Source organism: Ambystoma mexicanum, chromosome 8 (genome assembly GCF_040938575.1).
Source record: "Ambystoma mexicanum isolate Mex_15411 chromosome 8, UKY_AmexF1_1, whole genome shotgun sequence".
NCBI classification, from domain to species: Eukaryota; Metazoa; Chordata; class Amphibia; order Caudata; family Ambystomatidae; genus Ambystoma; species Ambystoma mexicanum.
In genome coordinates, this window is record NC_090929.1 from 1487609135 (window position 1) to 1487626616 (window position 17482).

A 17482-nucleotide genomic window follows, 5' to 3' on the forward strand; every position below is an offset into this window, starting at 1 on the left:
TGTGCCCCACCGTCGGAAGAGGCGATCCACCAGATCCTGCCGTAGTTCCCACTCGTGGCACGAGCGCAGCTCCCTGCTGAGTGAGTCGGCGATGGTGTTTTTTATCCCTGCCAGATGAAACGGCACCAGAAAAATCCCTTGGGCGACGGCCCAATGCCACAGGTCCTGCGCCTCCTTGGACAGCGCTGGGGACCTGGTTCCGCCCTGTTTCCTGATGTAAAACATGGTGGTGGTGTTGTCGGTGAAGATCCTCACCACCTTGCCCTTGAGGGACGGAAGGAAGGACCTGAGGGCCCAAAACACTGCACGGAGCTCCAGGACGTTGATATGCAGGGACTTCTCCGTCGGGAGCCAGAGTCCCCTCGCGTGCAGATTTTCGGTGTGCGCTCCCCACCCTTCCAGGGAGGCATCCGTGGTCACAGTCTCCTGGTGGGCTGGGGTCTGGAAGTCCATGCCCGCCGTCAGATGCGCGCGGGTGCCCCACCACCGTATAGCTCGTCGGAAACTCTCGTCGAGCTTGATCCTTTCCTCGAAGCTGCCCGTCGTCTGGACCCAGCGCGCATCCAGGAATTCTTGCAACGGGCGCATCCGGAGCCTGCACATGGGAATGAGGTAGATGCAGGAAGACATCATCCCGAGGAGGGACTTGATGGATCTCACTTTGGCCGCGTCGGCCACCAACATCCGTTGCACCTTGCCCAAGATGGTCCTGGTCCTCTCCTCCGACGGGGAGGCCAGAAGGGACACTGTGTCGAGCCTCGCTCCCAGAAACAGTGCGACTTGCGTGGGCACCAGGTGGGATTTGGCGTAGTTCACGGAGAATACCAGGTCCGTGAGGAGTTGGACGGTCCTTGCCGTGTGGACCACGGCGAGCTCCTTCGTCTTGGCGCAGATGAGCCAGTCGTCCAGGTAGGGGTAGACGTGAATCCCCTCGCGGCGCAGCTGCGCCGCCACCGGTGCGAGGCACTTGGTGAATACCCTGGGTGCCGACCGTAGTCCGAAGGGAAGGGCTTTGAACTGGTAATGACGCCCTTGGACCACGAACCTGAGGAATTTCCGGTGCCCCTTTAGGATGGGAATGTGGAAGTAGGCATCCTCCAAATCCAACGACGATAGGAAGTCTCCTTCCTCCAGTTGACCCAGGACGTGCTGGAGGGTGACCATCCGGAACTTCTGCGCCTTGATGAACTTGTTCAGCCGTCGCAGGTCCAGGATGGGGCGCCATCCTCCCGTCTTCTTCTTCACGAGGAAGTATCGCGAGTAGACTCCGGAGCCCCGAAGCCTCTTTGGGACGAGTTCGATGGCGCCCTTTCTGAGCATCGCCTTTACCTCCAGGAGAAGTTGAGGGACGTGAAGTTCTTTCCTGGCCACGGGGGGGACGCGCGGGCACCTTCTTTGAAACTCGAGCGCGTGGCCCCGGGCCAGGGCGTCCAGCACCCAACGGTCGGTGGAGATGGACTCCCACACGCTGACGAAGCCCGCCAGCCGGCCTCCCACCGGGGTGCTTCGGTGGGGGCCCGACCCCACGGCCGGTTCAATCCTGCTTGGACGCGGCCTTGCCGCCTTGACCTCCTTGGCGACGACGGCGGGGTCCGCTAGACTTGCCTCGTCCTCTATAGGCCTCTTGCGACGACGAGCGGGCCGCTTGACGGTAGGAAGCGAAACCGCCGCCGGAACCTTTGGAGGCGCCCTTGCCTCCGCCGCTCCGAAAGGGCGTCCGTCGTTGCTGCAGGACTCCAAGGGCCCGGGCCGTCTCAGTATCCGCCTTGATGGCCTGAAGGGAATCGTCCACTGTCTTCCCAAACAGGTTGTTCCCGTCGAAGGGCATGTCCAGGACTCTGGTCTGGACGTCCTGCCGAAAGTCCGTAGCTTTGAGCCATCCACGACGTCGAAGGCAAACGCCGTTGCCCAGCTGGCGGAACCCAGTGTCGGCGATGTCCGTCGCCACGGTGATGGCGTGGTCCGAAGCCACTTCACCTTCCTGGAGGATCTCAAGGGCCTCCGCCCTCTTGTCGTCCGGCAGAAAATCCAGCAGGGGAGCTATCTTGTACCAGAGCTCCCTTTCGTAGCGGGCCACGATAGCCAAGGCGTTGGCCGCTTTAATCGTCGTCGCTGCCGACGAGATGACTCTACGTCCCATAGCGTCCAATTTCTTTCCCTCGCCGTCCGGCGGGGAAGTCGATGTGGAGGCCGCACCCCCCCCCGCTTTCTTCCTGGCTGCCGCGGAGACGACGGAGTCCGGGGTAGGCTGCGCCCGGAGGCATAGGGGGGCCGTGTCCGGGACCCGGTACTTTTTCTCGTACCGGTCTCTTCTAGCTGGCGTAGTGGAAGGGTTCTTGAGGAGGGAAAGGCCCTCATCCCAAATGTCGTCCAACAGAGGCACTGCGAGGACCGTCTTCCTCTTGGCCTCGCGCCGCTGATAAAGGAAGCCTTCCTTTTTCTTCTCCTCAGGGCAGAGTTGGAAAAGCTCGGAAGCCCTGGAGATCATGGAGTGGAAAGATCCGATCTCGTCGGGCGGAGAAGCCCTGGTGGGGGGCGACGACGGAAAATCCTCGTCGTATGTCTCGTCGTCCGTACCCGTCGCTGCCGTGTCAGTCCCCGTATCATCCCCTCGGGTGGACGGGGAGGAGGGCTGGACGGGGCGCGACGGTTGAAAAGGAGGTGGAGGATGGATCCTTCTTTTCTTGGTAGGGGGAACACCAGAAGGTCCCGGTTCTGGATCCCCCGACGGGAGAGGTTCCTCCGTCGGTAACGGTAGCCTCGTCCTTATCTCAGTGCATAAGGACTGTATGGCCAACAAAATGGCCGCCGAGTTGTCTCGCGGCGCTGGCAGAGGGGAATCCGACGGGCGAGCAGGGGCCCCGTCGGTATCCTCGACGATGTCGTCGTCGTCACCCGCGTCGGGGTCCATTCCGACGGGCTGGCCTTGTTCCACGCCTAGGCCGTGGCTTAAGACCTCGATCAGCTCCTCTTCTGAGGTAGAGGCCGAATCTACGACGACGCCCTGCCCCCCCTTCTTCCCCACGGAGGGTTTCACGGGGGTCCTATCGATGGGCACAAAAGAAGACTCCCTCCGAGGAGGCAGGGAGATTCTGGGCCCTGAGGTCGCCACCACTGGCGCAGCCTCCACAGGCTGAGCCAGGGCCGCCGCGACCGTTTCGATAGAGGGCTTGGTCGGATGGATCAAGGCCTTCACCACCTTAGGTGCGCTCACCGCCTTATCCTTGAGGGAGGGGGCACTGCCACGCTCCTCCTCTGCCTTAGAGCTCGACCGGGGCCTCTCCAGGAGCTTCGCCGGGTGCTCGGCCTTCCTCTTACCCGACCCAGAGCGTTGGCTCGTGGTTGATGGTGCCGGGGAGGGTGCGCCCTGCCTGGTGCCCGTAGAGCCCGACCGTTCAGCGCTCCCGGTGCCAGCGGACTCGCGGTGCTTGGCCTTATGTTGGGCCCCCGTCGCCGGGGCGCCCTCAAAGGTCTTAGAAGACCGCTCGGATTTCTTCTTCTTCTCGCCAGACGGGCTCTTACCCTCCAGCCAGTTGGCGAGACGTTGATGACGGTCCTTCATGGTCCGTTCCGACATGTTGCCGCAAAACGCACAGTCCTTCTCCACGTGCGTTTTGTCCTCATGAAGGCAGTAAAGGCAGAAAGAGTGTTCGTCTTCCTTAAAGACGTTCTGCAGCTGGCATCCAGGGCAGACCCTGAACAGCTTTCCGGGCGTCGAGCTTCCCTTCTCCTGGGCCATCTCCGAGACCGGGCCTGAGAAGCTTCTGGAGTCCTCCGAAGTGTAGCTCGACGAAATCTTCACCCTTGAGGGGCACAGACGAATCCGACACGGGTCCCCGTTGATCGGATGTAGGATCGGTGGAGCTGGAGGCTCTTTTGACCGAAAGAATTGAAGTTTTTTGTGAAAAAGCGCGAAAAATAGCACTAACGCTCGAGAGCAATAGCACGAGGATCCCAACACATGAACGTGCGGTAAAAATCTGAAGATGGCTGCCAGAGGCGGTGCTTAGGTAGAGGGCAGTCATTGGCTGTGGTCAGTATGACGCAGAGACCAGTGATTGGTTATTACTACGAAAGACAGATCAGAAACGAAACTGATACTGGTTTTTTCTTTACCGAGGATTCCCAGCCTGACGACGGGGAATATTCATGAGCATGTGAATCCATGCCAGACCCCATGCTGGAGAAACTGGGCTTCCCTGGAGAGAGCGTCCCGCCCGGCTTACGGATATATAACATGGTGTTGCATGTGAAGATCCTCACCACCTTGCCCCTCAACTATGGCAGGAAGGACTTCAGGGCCCAGAGTATGGCCCGAAGCGCCAGGACATTGTTGAGAAGGGTCTTTTCTTCTGGCAGCCAGAGGTCTCTGTCGTGCAACTGTCCGGTGTGGGCTCCCCAACCGTCCAGAGATGCATACATGGTGACTGTCTTGTGTTGGAGTCGCCTCATAGTATGCACCAAAATAATAAAAGTGGACAAAAAGGCGTATGCACTGGTGCAAGAAGTAACACAATTTTACTCAGGGCCCCAGACGCAGCTGGGACAGCAAATTTAAACAGAATGCGGAACACAACTGCATGAAAAGGCGCTGTCAAAGAAAGGCCCTTGAAGTGAAAACATTTATAGACTCAAGAATTTGCATTTAAGATTGTACGACATATAACAAATCTCCCCCACACAAATTATTGGTTCTTGCACTTTGGACACATATAGAACCCTATACATTATGCTGGATCATTGGGTCCATGAACCTTTCCACACTGCCCTCAATTACAATACTGTGACGTCACAATCCACTCCCAATTCCCACAACACAACATGTTCTGATTGAAACATTTGAGACGACCAGCAGAACTTTATTATTCTGCCCTGGTCGTCTCTTCCTGTCCCCCATGGGAACGGCAACCCACCACAACATCATCATAGCCTTGACCCACTGACATACTTTAAAATGATTGCTGCATATTGAGAACATTCTAACACTCTTCCCAGGGAAAATGGTCTGCGGGTGATTTGAAACTGCTGTAGGTCTTGAATTTGAATTATAAAATGGCTATATTCCTCTATCACTGGCAGACCTTGGGCGCTTTACTCAGTAGACCTTGAATGAAAACCTCTGTGTGCATCTCTGTACACTTGGCCAGTGATCGCATGCTCTGTGCTAATGAACCGTCTGCAGTGGCCTTTTTCCCCAACAAAATGCTCTCACACTATTAAAACAAAACAGGCTTTTGGGGCCTATTTTCTACGCTTTATTCTACCACTAAGTTGGATTATACTTACTTGTGGCCCAGGATTTATGTATTAGTTTTATTAAGCTTTTAATTTCACAGATATGAGAAAGGGCCCGCTCCCCTTTTAGAGTGCTACTCAGCTGAGAAGTGCGTTCCTTCATACCGCGCTGTACTTTCATTTTTATTACAGTCTCCTAGTAAGGAGGGACTTGGAACTGAGCCCCTTAAGTGTGATGCGGGTGCACACCGCACCAATGTATCGCCCGTCAGAACTCCTCGTGGAGGGTGATGTTGTCCATCCAGGATTCTGAGACATGCAGCAACCTCGCATCCACAAACTCCTGAAGAGGCCTCATCTGTAGTGTGCAAAGGGGGACAAGGTTGATGCAGGAGGGCATCAGTCCAAGCAGCGACTTGATGGCTGGCACCGTAGCCGACCGTGCCGATGACAGGCATTGCACCTTCCCCAGGATGGCTACCACCCTCTTTTCCGAGGGAGATGCCAGACAAGCTACTGTGTTGAGTTGGGTTACCAGAAACAGAGCGTTCTGGATCCAAGCACGACTTTGGATGATTTATGGAAAATCCCAGGTCCGTCACCAGACGCACGGTCCTCCTCGAGTGCTGACTTGCCAGAGCGGGATCGGACAAGTCAGATAAGGGTATACGTGGATGCTCTCGAGACGAAGATGCGCCACCACCGAAGCCAAGCACTTCGTAAAGACCCTTGGGGCAGATTTCAGGCAGAAGGGCAGCGCCTTGAACTGATAGTGTCGTCCTGGACCACGAACCACAGGAACTTGCAGTGCTTCCAGTGGATGGGGACGTGGAAGTAGGCATCCTCCAGATCCGGCAACGCCAGGAAGTCACCATCCTACAGTTGGCAGAGCATGTGCTGCAATGTGACAATCCTGAATTTCTGGGACTTCCAAGTACTTGTTGAGGCGTATCAGGTCAAGGATCGGCCTCCACCCTCATGACTTCTTTCAGACCAGAAAGTCTTTTGAGTACACTCAGAGCCCCCGAGGCGCTGGGGGACAGGCTTCATCGCCCCCTTTAATAACATGGCGTGGACCCCCACAGCAGCTGCGCCATGTGTTGTTCTTGTCAAGCCACTGGGGGGATACAAGGACACTTGTATTGGAACCCCAAGTCCACGGCTGGTTAAGGCCTGTTTCGTGGTCGGTGCCCTGTGGGTGGCGCTGATGCTGTCCCCCGCTGTTGTATGCCTGTGAGCGACCTCTGTAGGCCGTGGGGGAAGCCTGCAAATAAGGGGTGGTATATCCCTTTGGAGGAACGAAATGACAACCAACGTTGCTTTAGGGTACCAAGTGAGCGAGTCGTCTCTGTGTCCGTCGATGGTCTTGCAGAAGAGGTTCTCTCCATCAAATGGCATGTCTAATACTTTGGAATGAACGTCTGGTCTAAAGTAGGTGGCTTTGAGCTATCCCGGTAGACGAAGAGACACTCTGTTGCCCATTTGACAGAACCCTGTGTCTGCGATGTCCACCGCCACTGTAATGGCGGGGTCAAAGGACACGTCCCCTTCCTGGACCAGCACCAGAGCTTCCAACTTTATGTCCTCATGTAAGAAGTCCAAAATAGGGCCCAACTTACACCATAGTTCCCGATCGTAGCGGGACAAAACGGGACAGGGTGTTAGCAGCCTTAATGGTGCTGGCACCAGTATAGATTGTCCTTTTCCCCATCGCATCCAGCTACTTCCCCTCCTGGTCCGGGGACACCATGGACAAGGATGACTGGTTTAGCAAGTGTTTCCTGGATGCAGCTGAGACCACAGTCAGGTGAAGGCTGGGACCTCGGGCACTTGGGGGCCGAGCCTGGGACTCATCTTCATCAGGGCCAAGCCCTAACCCAAGATATCGTCCAGCAAGGGAACGGACATGATGGTCTTCCCTCTGGACTTGCATAGTTTGTAAAGGAAACCTTCTTTTTTAGTCAAGTCAGTTGAGAGTTCTGACGCTCTGCACTTCATAGCGTGAAAAGAGCCGACCTCATTTGGTGGAGAGGCCCTGTGTGGTTATCCAAACCCACCGGCTCCCTAGCAGCTGGTACAAAGTCATCAGCTTTGTTGGTGTCCGGCACCCTAGTCGTCACATCCGTGCCTGTTGCCGGATCCCCAGTCAAAATCAAATCCCTAGGTGGAGGTGTCAGATGATGCCTTGGACCAGCAGGGTCCTCTGACCTGCGCTTGCGCCAGGGCAGACTCACGGGGGGTGGCCTTGTAGGACTCTCAAACGCAAACGGAGAGGACCCGGTGTGGGAGGCAGTCTTTGTTGAATTTCCGATACAAGCGTGTGCAGCATAGTCAGAATGTCCAAAGACCTGTCCCTCGGCTGAGGCGTAAAAGGAATAGGTGGTAGAGGTGCCAGACTGAGCTGCCTCCTCTGGCAAGGTGGGGGACCGGGCCCACCTCGTGGGGACCCACCTACAGACATGGGTCCCTGACCCCCTTTGTGGTCCGAATAATAATCTTCGGGCCGCTCGTGGTTTTGTATCCTTTTTAGGGTCAGTTGGAGCTTTACCCTTTCCCCTCTCTGGAGGCTTTTAGGGCAGAGCTGTTAGCGGAGCTGTCCCCATTCCAGGGGGTCTTTGCCGGCATGCAGCAGCTGCTTCACACCACGGTGGTAGGGACACCGTAGGGGCAGCTGCCGCCGTGACCGTGGACACCGCCTTTGTGGCCAGCCCCACCTTTGACAATGGCGTTGACGGGGTGGCATCTGGAACCTTCATTGACTTGGTCGTAATCGTTGATAATGAAGTTGGTTTAACCAGCTGAGCTGTCTATGCCGATGGTGTCGCCGAGGGGGGCACTGAAGGGCCACTTTTAGATCTCTCCTTTGCCATCTTGTCGGCCAATGGCAAGCAGAATTTTGAAGGAGTCAAGGACTTTCGATTATATGGAGCACTCCTCACAGGTAGGGTCCCCATAGAGGTAGTCGATGATGCCGACCTTGTCCTGCCGGACTGGGACCCGCAGCGAACCCAGTGGTATCAACGTCATGTAGCATGCCCTTCTTTCGTACCCCTTAAAGGATCTCAACCTCTTTGCTCGTGGGACCAGCTAGTCCGGGGGGGAAGCATGACATGCCCGGGAGCAGCGTCAGAGGCTTTGCCCTATTTGAGCCACGCTGCCAGCCTGCTATACCAAAATTCTATGTCTTCTTCAAATATCCAAGGCAGACCTTGCATCCCTCCTCATCATTGTGCGGATACAGGCAATACAGACATTTATGGTGTCAATCTGCTACGTACACATTCCTCAATAGACATTTAGTGCAGTGTTTGAAAAAGCACCTCTTCTCATTGGTCATGGTGGAAAGGCATGAAGAAGGCCCAATCACGGGCCTTCTTGAAACTCGATGGAAGATCTGCGATGTAGTCTCATGTTTGCCAACAGCGGGTGCCCGCTGCCGGTAATCGACCTCTGGTCGAACGAGGAGACAAAAATCGGTCAAAAACATCCTCAAACTTTGATGAAAAACTGAAAATATGAAAGAAATAGCTTGGAGAGCAAGAAGAGTACTCCCAACACTGAAGCGTGCGGTGCGGTAAAATAATCTGAAGATGGTCAACAGGGGTGGAGTTTAGGGAGAGGACTGTCATTGGATGGGGGCAGTATGACCCAAATGATAGTTATTGGTTTAGAGGAGAAATAAAGTTTTCAAGCTAAAGTGAAACTGTTTTTCTTTTTACTTCGGATTCCCAGCCTGACGACAGGGAATATTCATAAGCATGTGAATCCATGCTGAAGAATGCCATTTCCCTTGTGATCAACCGGCTGCTAAGACCTATGAGGGGCCCTTTTGGCTCTTCGATTGATTACATTCGGTCTAAGATCGCCAAGTTTAACGTTTTAAAAGTGTTTTACAGTGACCACTGACAGCAATGTTTAAATCAGATTGGCTAACTGATAGTGGCTATACAGAAAAGGACATAAATGAACCAGTGGTAATACAGGGCCATGGACTTAAGTGCCAAATGGTCTAAATCGAGTCAGAGTTACTTTAGGCCACAACTATATGACACAATCCTTCTGCTCTTACAGAAGGTACGTTTACATGAAACAAATGGAATTGAGGTCAGATTCCTTTGAGAAGGTGGACAAAGTTATGTTCCCTTTTGTTACTCAAACTTGTGGGCAAATAAGATCCAAGGCAGTGCGAAGATCTGAATGGTATGATGCAGAGTGCAAATTAGCTAAACAAGAGCCAACAGATGTATTAAAACATGTGTTACGTTTAAAACGTCACAGGTGTAAGCTGATTATCAAACAGAAGAAGGAATCTTTCCTTAAGTTTAAATGGTAATCCCTGGGAATCCCTTAATGCTAAGGACTATGTAGCTTTTGGAAGTTGCTTTTGGGCATAGAGGTAAGGGGAGACCGAGATCCACCATTACATAACGGCAGGGCAATGGCAATATCATTTGTATGCTCTATATGATGGAGGGGGACAGTCACTCTGGGAGAAACTGATGTCCATGCCAGTGGAAATGAGGAGGGCTGCCTGTTTAGCACTGGAGATGTAGAAAATCTAATTGCCTCACAAAAGTAAGGGAACGCTGCCGGCCCTGATAAAGTGCCCAGAGACATTTTTAAAGAAGTCTATTTGGGCGCCAACTTTATGGAAACTGTTTATGGCCTGCATTACCACCAACACCGTGCCGGAATCCTGGCTATTGGCAGAAGTTGTGCCAATTTAGAAAAAAGGATGGGAATCAGAAGCCGGGAAACTACTGCCCAATATCAATGCTGGATAGTTCTGGCAGGCTATTTGCGAAGGTGGTTTTGGAATATATTCAGACCTGGGTAAAAGAACACAGGGTGATAAGTACACTATAGGTAGGCTTACAATGTGGAAAGGGCACAGTTGACCAGAGCTTCCGCCTCTTTAATATTATTCAAAAATATACCGGCATTTCATAGTGTGCCAAGGGACCTTCCCTCGCAGGTTTTGCAAAGGAAAAAGATGCCTTGTGGACTAATATCTATGGTACAGATGTTGCACAGGGAAAACGAGGCCACTGTTAGAGTAGGTTTGGGTGGAGAGGTAACAGAACAGTTTAATGTTAAAAATGGAGTCAGACAAGGATGTGTCTTGGCCCCACTCTTGTTTTGCATTTTTGTAGAGGAAGTCATCGACTCATTGCTTGTTGAGGGCAAAGATTCTCTAAATTTGGCCCAGACAAGGTACCCTGGGACCTTCTTTGATGATGATGATATCTTGTCTAGCTCCCCACAGGGTTTGGGATCAACGTTATTGTAATTTATGAATAAATGTGAACAAATGGGTTTGTCTTTGAATACAAACAAAACTAAAAGACTGGTTTTCAAGCCCTGATTTCAGAAACAGTGCAATTTGAAAGTTGTTGTTGGGGGCTTACCCTTAAACCAAGTAAAGTGGTACGATTACCCGGAATATGGTTCTCTGAGAGTGGGTCCTGTGCTAACCAACTCGTTAAGGCTGCAGCTTCTTTGGAAAAATATGGTGGTGGAATATGCACCCTTTTCAATAAGCATGGGAGAGGTGCGATCTCGCCTGCTCTGGATCTCTATAGAGCACAGACCACATCTGCTGCTCTCTATGGAGCAGATATATTGGGGTTTGCAGACTTAAATGCTTGAGTGTTGTGGAGAATACATTTGTTAAGGATATTTTATGGATGGGTAACCAGGGTTATGCCACATGTTCCTCTACATATTGAGCTAGATGTATGCCCAATCGATCTGCTGGCAGCATCAAAGCCTCTAAGGTATTGGCTTTGATTATGGCAGACCCCGGAAATGGGGACTTTTAGGGAGGATGTGGCTTATCTATTAAAGCTTCAGGGGGCCTCGAATTTGCTTTGGGTAAGCCCATGTTAGGAAAGGGTTTTAGGACCTGAAGGAACAGGATGTTTGGCTGCATCCCTCATTGATTAACAAGTTAAAAGTCTAATAGCATTAAGAGGAAATTACAAGAAGAGTACTACAAAGAGAAAATGGTGACTGCCTGTGGAGTGCTAAAGCTGGCTCCAGAATATGTGAGAATTAAGCTCAATTTTGGATTTGAGAAGTATTTGGACTTAATTGATCCGCTGCTTGCCCGAACTTTGGTTATGAACTTTAGGGTTGGCACACTGAAGATGGCAAGGCTCACCATGTCACTGTCCATTATGTAATCACCCTGAGGAATCTGTGACCCACTATATTCATTTGTCCTGCAACCTGAGAACATAGAATTTTATATCTGAAGCCCCTATTAAGATCTTCAGAACAAACAGTAATTCAGAGCCCTTGAATTTCAGAACGGTACAAATCAGCACAGGCAGGTTAAGTGCATAAAATAAAATTAACAGTGTAGATAACGGCAAACAGGTCTGGCGAAGATTCTGCACATTTTCCAAGTGCATTGAGGTTCCACCATGCAAGGAGGGGAGACAGGGAAGATAAACGATCTTCAGGCATGGTATGTTCAGATCGTGCAAGTGCACAGACTGTGCAGGAGAGGGTGGGGGGGGGGGGGAACATTTTAGGATGTAACCATTTTAGCTTATTTTACTATATCTGTTGAAGGGGGCTGCGAGTAACTAGCCTCCCACTTCTCTCCCCCTGCTCTTAATGAAATGCCTGTTAGAATGATCTTTTAATGCATTTTATGCGTCTCTTGTCGCCCTTCTAATATGATATGGCATTTGTAACGTGTATACACAGGTGTTTCAAGGTGCAACGAGGCAAGGAAGGGGGAAGAGAGCGAGGACAGAGACAATGATCTTACTAGGCCAAGTGACATTGAGATTGCGCAAGTGCAGGGGAGGGGAAAAGTACCCTGGGAATGGGGAGGGGGCAGTGCTGTATATTGGATCAAAACAATAACAAGTGTGGCCAGCAGGTGGCAGTTGCAAGGGTAAGTGCAGACAGCAGGTGTCCAAAAGTGCAGGTAGGGCAACTGTAGGGCTACAGATACAGACCAAAGCCCAAGGGGTGCCGGGTGGCAGCGCAGCTTTGCAACTGGGCGGGCAGAGACCTGGGCCCGAATCAGAGGGTAGCCAGGTGACCAGTGCAGTATCAGACAGGAAATCAGCAGGGGAGAGGAAGAGATAAGGCAGAAGCAAAGAGGAAGGTCTTGAGGTGCTTCCCGAACCGGAGGTGGTACTCCTCAAGTTTCAGAGAGGCAGGGATGGTGTTCTAGAGGGAGGCCACAGCCATAGAAAGAGATCTACAACCAACTCTTTGCTTGGAAAAGCGACTGACCATGAGGGAGTTGGAGGTGGAGAGCAGAGCTTGAGTAGGAAGGTATTTACAAAGAGAGTTGGAGGTATTGAGGACCCAGGCTCCAGAAGGCCTTGCGGACCATGCAGAGGATCTTGAACCCAATCCTTGCAGCCACTGGGAGACAATGCAGAGATTTCAGTGCTGGAGAGATACGATCCCTGGGCTTGAGGCCAAGGACAAGTCTTGCAGTCCTGTTCTGGATGATTTGCAGAGGGCGGAGAGTAGAAGCAGGCAGATTTAGAAAGAGGCTGTTGCAGTAGTCCAACCTAGAGAGAACCAGAGCTATAGAGACAGTGAGCTTCTGGGGGAAGGAGAGGCAAGGAAGAATACCTCTGAGGAGGTGCAGTTGGTAGTGTGACTTCTTAGAGACGTCAGAGATGTGAGGAGAAAAGGAGAGTGTGGAGTCCAAGATGACCCTGAGGTTCTTACCCTCACAGGTGGGAGCAGGAAGAAGGCCAATGGAGGCCGGCCAGAGTGACAGGAAAGAAGGGTGCAGGTGTGCCGATGACGAGAATCTATGTCTTACTGGCATTGAGGCAGAGATCGTTGGCGGTAGACCACTCCTGGATAGCAGACAGTCAGACATAAGAGGAGGAGAAGAGGTGGCAGAGGGTAGCCTGAAAATGAGCCGAGTGTCATCTGCACAGCAGCAAAGGTTGGAGCAGAGCAGCAATGCGGTGGGCGAGAGGTACCAGGTATAGGTTGAACATCCAGGGAGAGAGGTTAGACCGCTGGGGAAAGACAGAGGTAAGTAAGGACCCAAGTTGAACCTGGGAGAGTCGATCAGAGAGGAATGAGGTCAGCCAGGCCAGGGCCTGATCGGTGATACCCAGATTATCAAGGAGACGATTCAGTAGGATGGCATGGTTGACCGTGTCAAAGGCAGAAGAGAGATCGAGTAAGATGAGGACAGAGGGGAGATTAGAATCAATGTTAGAGAGCAGGTCTTCATGGATGTTCAAGACATCAGTTTCAGTGCTTCCGGTGGCTCTGAAGCCAGACTGATGGTCATGGAGACAACCAACAGATTCAGTGTGAAGATTTAACTGGGAGATGGGCAGCTTTTCCAAGAGTTTGCCCAGGAAAGGAGTGATGGAAAACAGGCGATAGTTAGCCGGGAAGGAGAGGTCGGCTGAGGTTTTCTTGAGAAGAGGGTGCACACTAGAGTGCTTCAGGGGGGAAGGGAAGGCTCCAGTGGCGAAGGAGTGGTTGCAGAAGTCACCCAGGGCAGGAGCAAGGGTGACAATGTAGTCCATGGTGGTTTTGGAAGAACAGAGAAGAACCTGTTTTGACAAGACTTTCATAGATCAGACTTGTCTAACCTCGTCAGGGGAGAACTGTCACATGTTGAGGGCTGTGGAGTGGAACCACCGACCCGGAGGACAGATCACTCAGGGGGTGTCTGGATCACTGATGATAAAAATACTTTTTTATTCCAAAATGGTGGCCACGGCGAGGAGAAAGGAGTAGAGATCTCTCCCGCCAGGACGCAACATAAGCACACAATAGAAGCAGTTTTGGGACCCGGAAGTGCACTCCGGACCAGCGGCCAGGGCACCACAGAGGCCAGAAGTGCTGAGGAGAGCGCATTAATACCTGAAACTCCATAACGTGTAAGCGGAATTTCAGCACTGCGCCACGGCCGGGGGACCCCGCCATATTTGCCCCCATCAGCCTGGCCTGTCCAGTGAGGTACTGAGGCGCTGCCCGGTGGGGGTGGAGGATCGCTGCCCACGAAGGAGAGTTGCAGCGCCGTGTGCCCAGCGGGGACGAGGCCACCAAAGACCGAGCGAGGAGAAGCAGCAGTGCGAACGCGCGGGAGCACCACCAGCAGAAGGAGAGGCTCCGGAGGAGCGGCACCCAGGCCGAGAACGTGCAGGAAGGAAGAGGCGGCCCTTCACTTGAGTGGGACTTGAAGTCAGCGATGCGGCAGAAGGCGGGGAGACAGAACTCCGGTAGCCAAGCGGGAAGATCCCGACATAGCGGAGGGGCTGGAGGGTGAGACCCGTGAGGCCTGGGATTGCGGCCCGGACATCTCGTGGTTGCAGGTGAGGAGGCTGCCCCCCCCCTCCTCTCCACTAGGGAAGCGTGGGTACACGGGCAGTAGGAGGCCCGGCAACAGCAGCTACTGGGGAGCTGTGTGAGGACTCTCTAACCCCCCATGGGGGGGACACAGCAAGGAGTGAGGCGTTGCAGTGTCCCACCAGGAGGTGAGCGATCCCCAGGTTGGTCAGGTCCCGATTGGGCCCTAACTCAGAGGGAAAGGACAGAGGCAGAGGAGTTCAAAAGGAGGCCCTGGTAGGCTTTGGTGCCATTGCCAACTGGAAAAGCACTTTAAAGAAAAGGAGTGGGGGCCTCCCATGTTGGCTCCTGGTGGGCGGCGGACACGGACAGTGCAGGCTCATTCTGCGGGGACCCAGGGCTGTCGCAGTGGGACTGTTTCGCAATTAGAGGGAACCGCTGGGACTTACCGGCAACCCCCATTGAGGGCGGTTGAAAAGAAGAGCTACCAGACAGGATGGCGAAGGGGAAGGGGGGAGGGAACAGTGGCCACTCCAGCCCAGACTACCAGGCACGACACAAGTTTGACTCAAATGTGGGCAACAGACAACTCGGCACATACAAGAGGGAAGCCACCCGCGGAAGGACTGAGTGCAGTCCCCCTCACAAGAGATACAGGCCACAGACATGCACTCATGGTTTAGGGAACTGCAAGATAAGTTCATGTCCATGGTGCAGGAGCAATTTACAATGCTGCGGCAGGACATTAAACAGGTGGTGCAGGACTTGCGAACGGATGTCACGAAACTGGAAGAACCTTCCGACACCCTTGAGAAGATCACCCAGAATGTGGAGGAGGAAACGCAGGAGCACTTGATGCGGCTCACCCACAAGTTAGAGCTGCAGTGCGAGGACCTTGAAAATAGGTTGCGCAGGGAAAACATTCATATCAAAAACATGGCAGAATCGGGGGAGGATAAGGACCTTAAATTGGCGGTGCAGGAAGTCTTCAGGGACATCATAGCGGCGGAGGATATTAAAATTGACAGAGTGCATCGGGTGGGCCCCAAGAGAACGGGAGAGCCGGGGGAGAGGCCGAGAGATGTTTTAGTGGCAATGACATTGTACCCACAGAAAGAGGAGATCCTGAGGAAAGCGAGAGGTCTGGATCACATTAGGATGAACGACAGGCAAATCCAACTATTTCAGGACTTGGCCCAGGTCACGCTGCAGAAGAGAACGGAAATAGGCCCGGTGGTTAAAGAACTTGTTTCCAGGAAAATTGGATATCGGTGGACATTTCCGTTACATGGGAGAGGAGACAAAGAAGGGTGACGACGTGTGACAAGGGCCTTCAAGTGCTGGCCTGCAAGAGGAGGTCCAGGATTCTGGTGCTAGTCGCTTAAGGGAGGAATCCAATAGGAAACCATGGGAGTGGAAACCGGTCCAGAGGAAGAGGAAGAGGAAGCAGTCTGGCGGCAGGAAATGGTGACGGGTTGGACGCACCCATGGATGGTGTTGAGTGAGCTTGTTGCTGTGGCCGTGTGGGGAGGGACAGTTGCTGGGCGGGGAGGGCTTTTGCTGTTATACCAGAGTTATCTGAGGGTCAGGAGCGATGGCCCGGGTGCCCTAGCATCCCTAGGTACCTGGGCCTCCTTGGGTTTGTTGTTGGGGGGAGAGGGATAGAAGGGGAGGGGAGTAGAGGGGTGTTGGAGGGTAGGCTCAGGATTTCTAGCTGGGAGGGGGAAGGTATTGTGGGATATCGGGGCTAATGGGAAAGCTGAGAATCCTCATTTAATCTAAGGGGACTAAATTCCCTGGTGAAAAGGAGGAAAATTGAGGGTATACCCCTGCTTTCTTGTCTGCGGCATTGGAATGCTCAATGACCTTATAGCCCCTTAAACGCATCTTTGCCCTGTCCCGCTGTCTGATGTGAGTTTCTTGCAGCAAAAGAACATCCCCTTTTTCCCCGCTTAGCATACCCTCAATTTTTTTGGTAGCCATCAAAGATCCAACTAGTACTCTCCCGGAGGCTATATGGGAAATGGAGGGCTTTGGGGTGATTTTAGGGTTGAAGATGAATAGGATTAAGTCAGAAATTCTTCGGTTGGCGGGGGAGAGAGAGGAAATTAAGAGAAGGGCAGACTCCCTCAGGTTAAAGGTGGCGCAGGAGGGGATCAGATACCTGGGCATTACCCTTACGAGCAGGGTAGACTAGTTATATGGGGGGGAATTACCCGGCTCTCATGGGGGAAATCAAGAGGGAACTGGAGAGGTGGAGCCCGTTGGTGATCTCTTGGTGGGGAAGAATTTCTGGTGAAGATGACCATACTCCCTAAACTATTGTATCTGTTTCGGGCTCTTCCGATTAGGGTCCCTATATCCTTCTTCAGGCCCTATCTAAGGTAATATCATTTGTCTGGAGGGGGAAGGCCCCAAGGGTAGCGGGGGCAGTATTATCAGCGCCAACCCAAGAAGGAGGTATGGCATTGCCGCACTTTCTAAGGTATTACCAAGCAGCGCAATTGTAGGCACCCCGACCAATCACAGTGAAGTTATGAGGGCCCTGTTCACTCTAATTTTTGGGAACCCCAAATTCCCTCCGGGACAGGAAAGAGGGGCGTATGGGAGCGGGGAAAAGGCGGGGTGTATGAAAATCGGGGAAATGTATGAGGAGCAAGAAGTTAGGTCGTTCGAGGCATGTAAACGTAGCTTAAACCTGAAGGAGTCCGATAGATGTAAGTATGAACAACTGAGGCATTGGCTTACCATCCCGCATATCAAGCAGGCAGCAACAAGGACCCTCACCCCATTCGAAAAGTTTGCCATCTCCAACCCGGGAACCAAGAAATTGGTGTTGTCACTATATAAGTTCATTAACGTGCAAAGGGAATCAGTCAGGTGGAGCTACATGGTTAAGTGGGAGCACACGTTGGGGGAGCCTATTAGTAAACAACAGTGGGAGGAA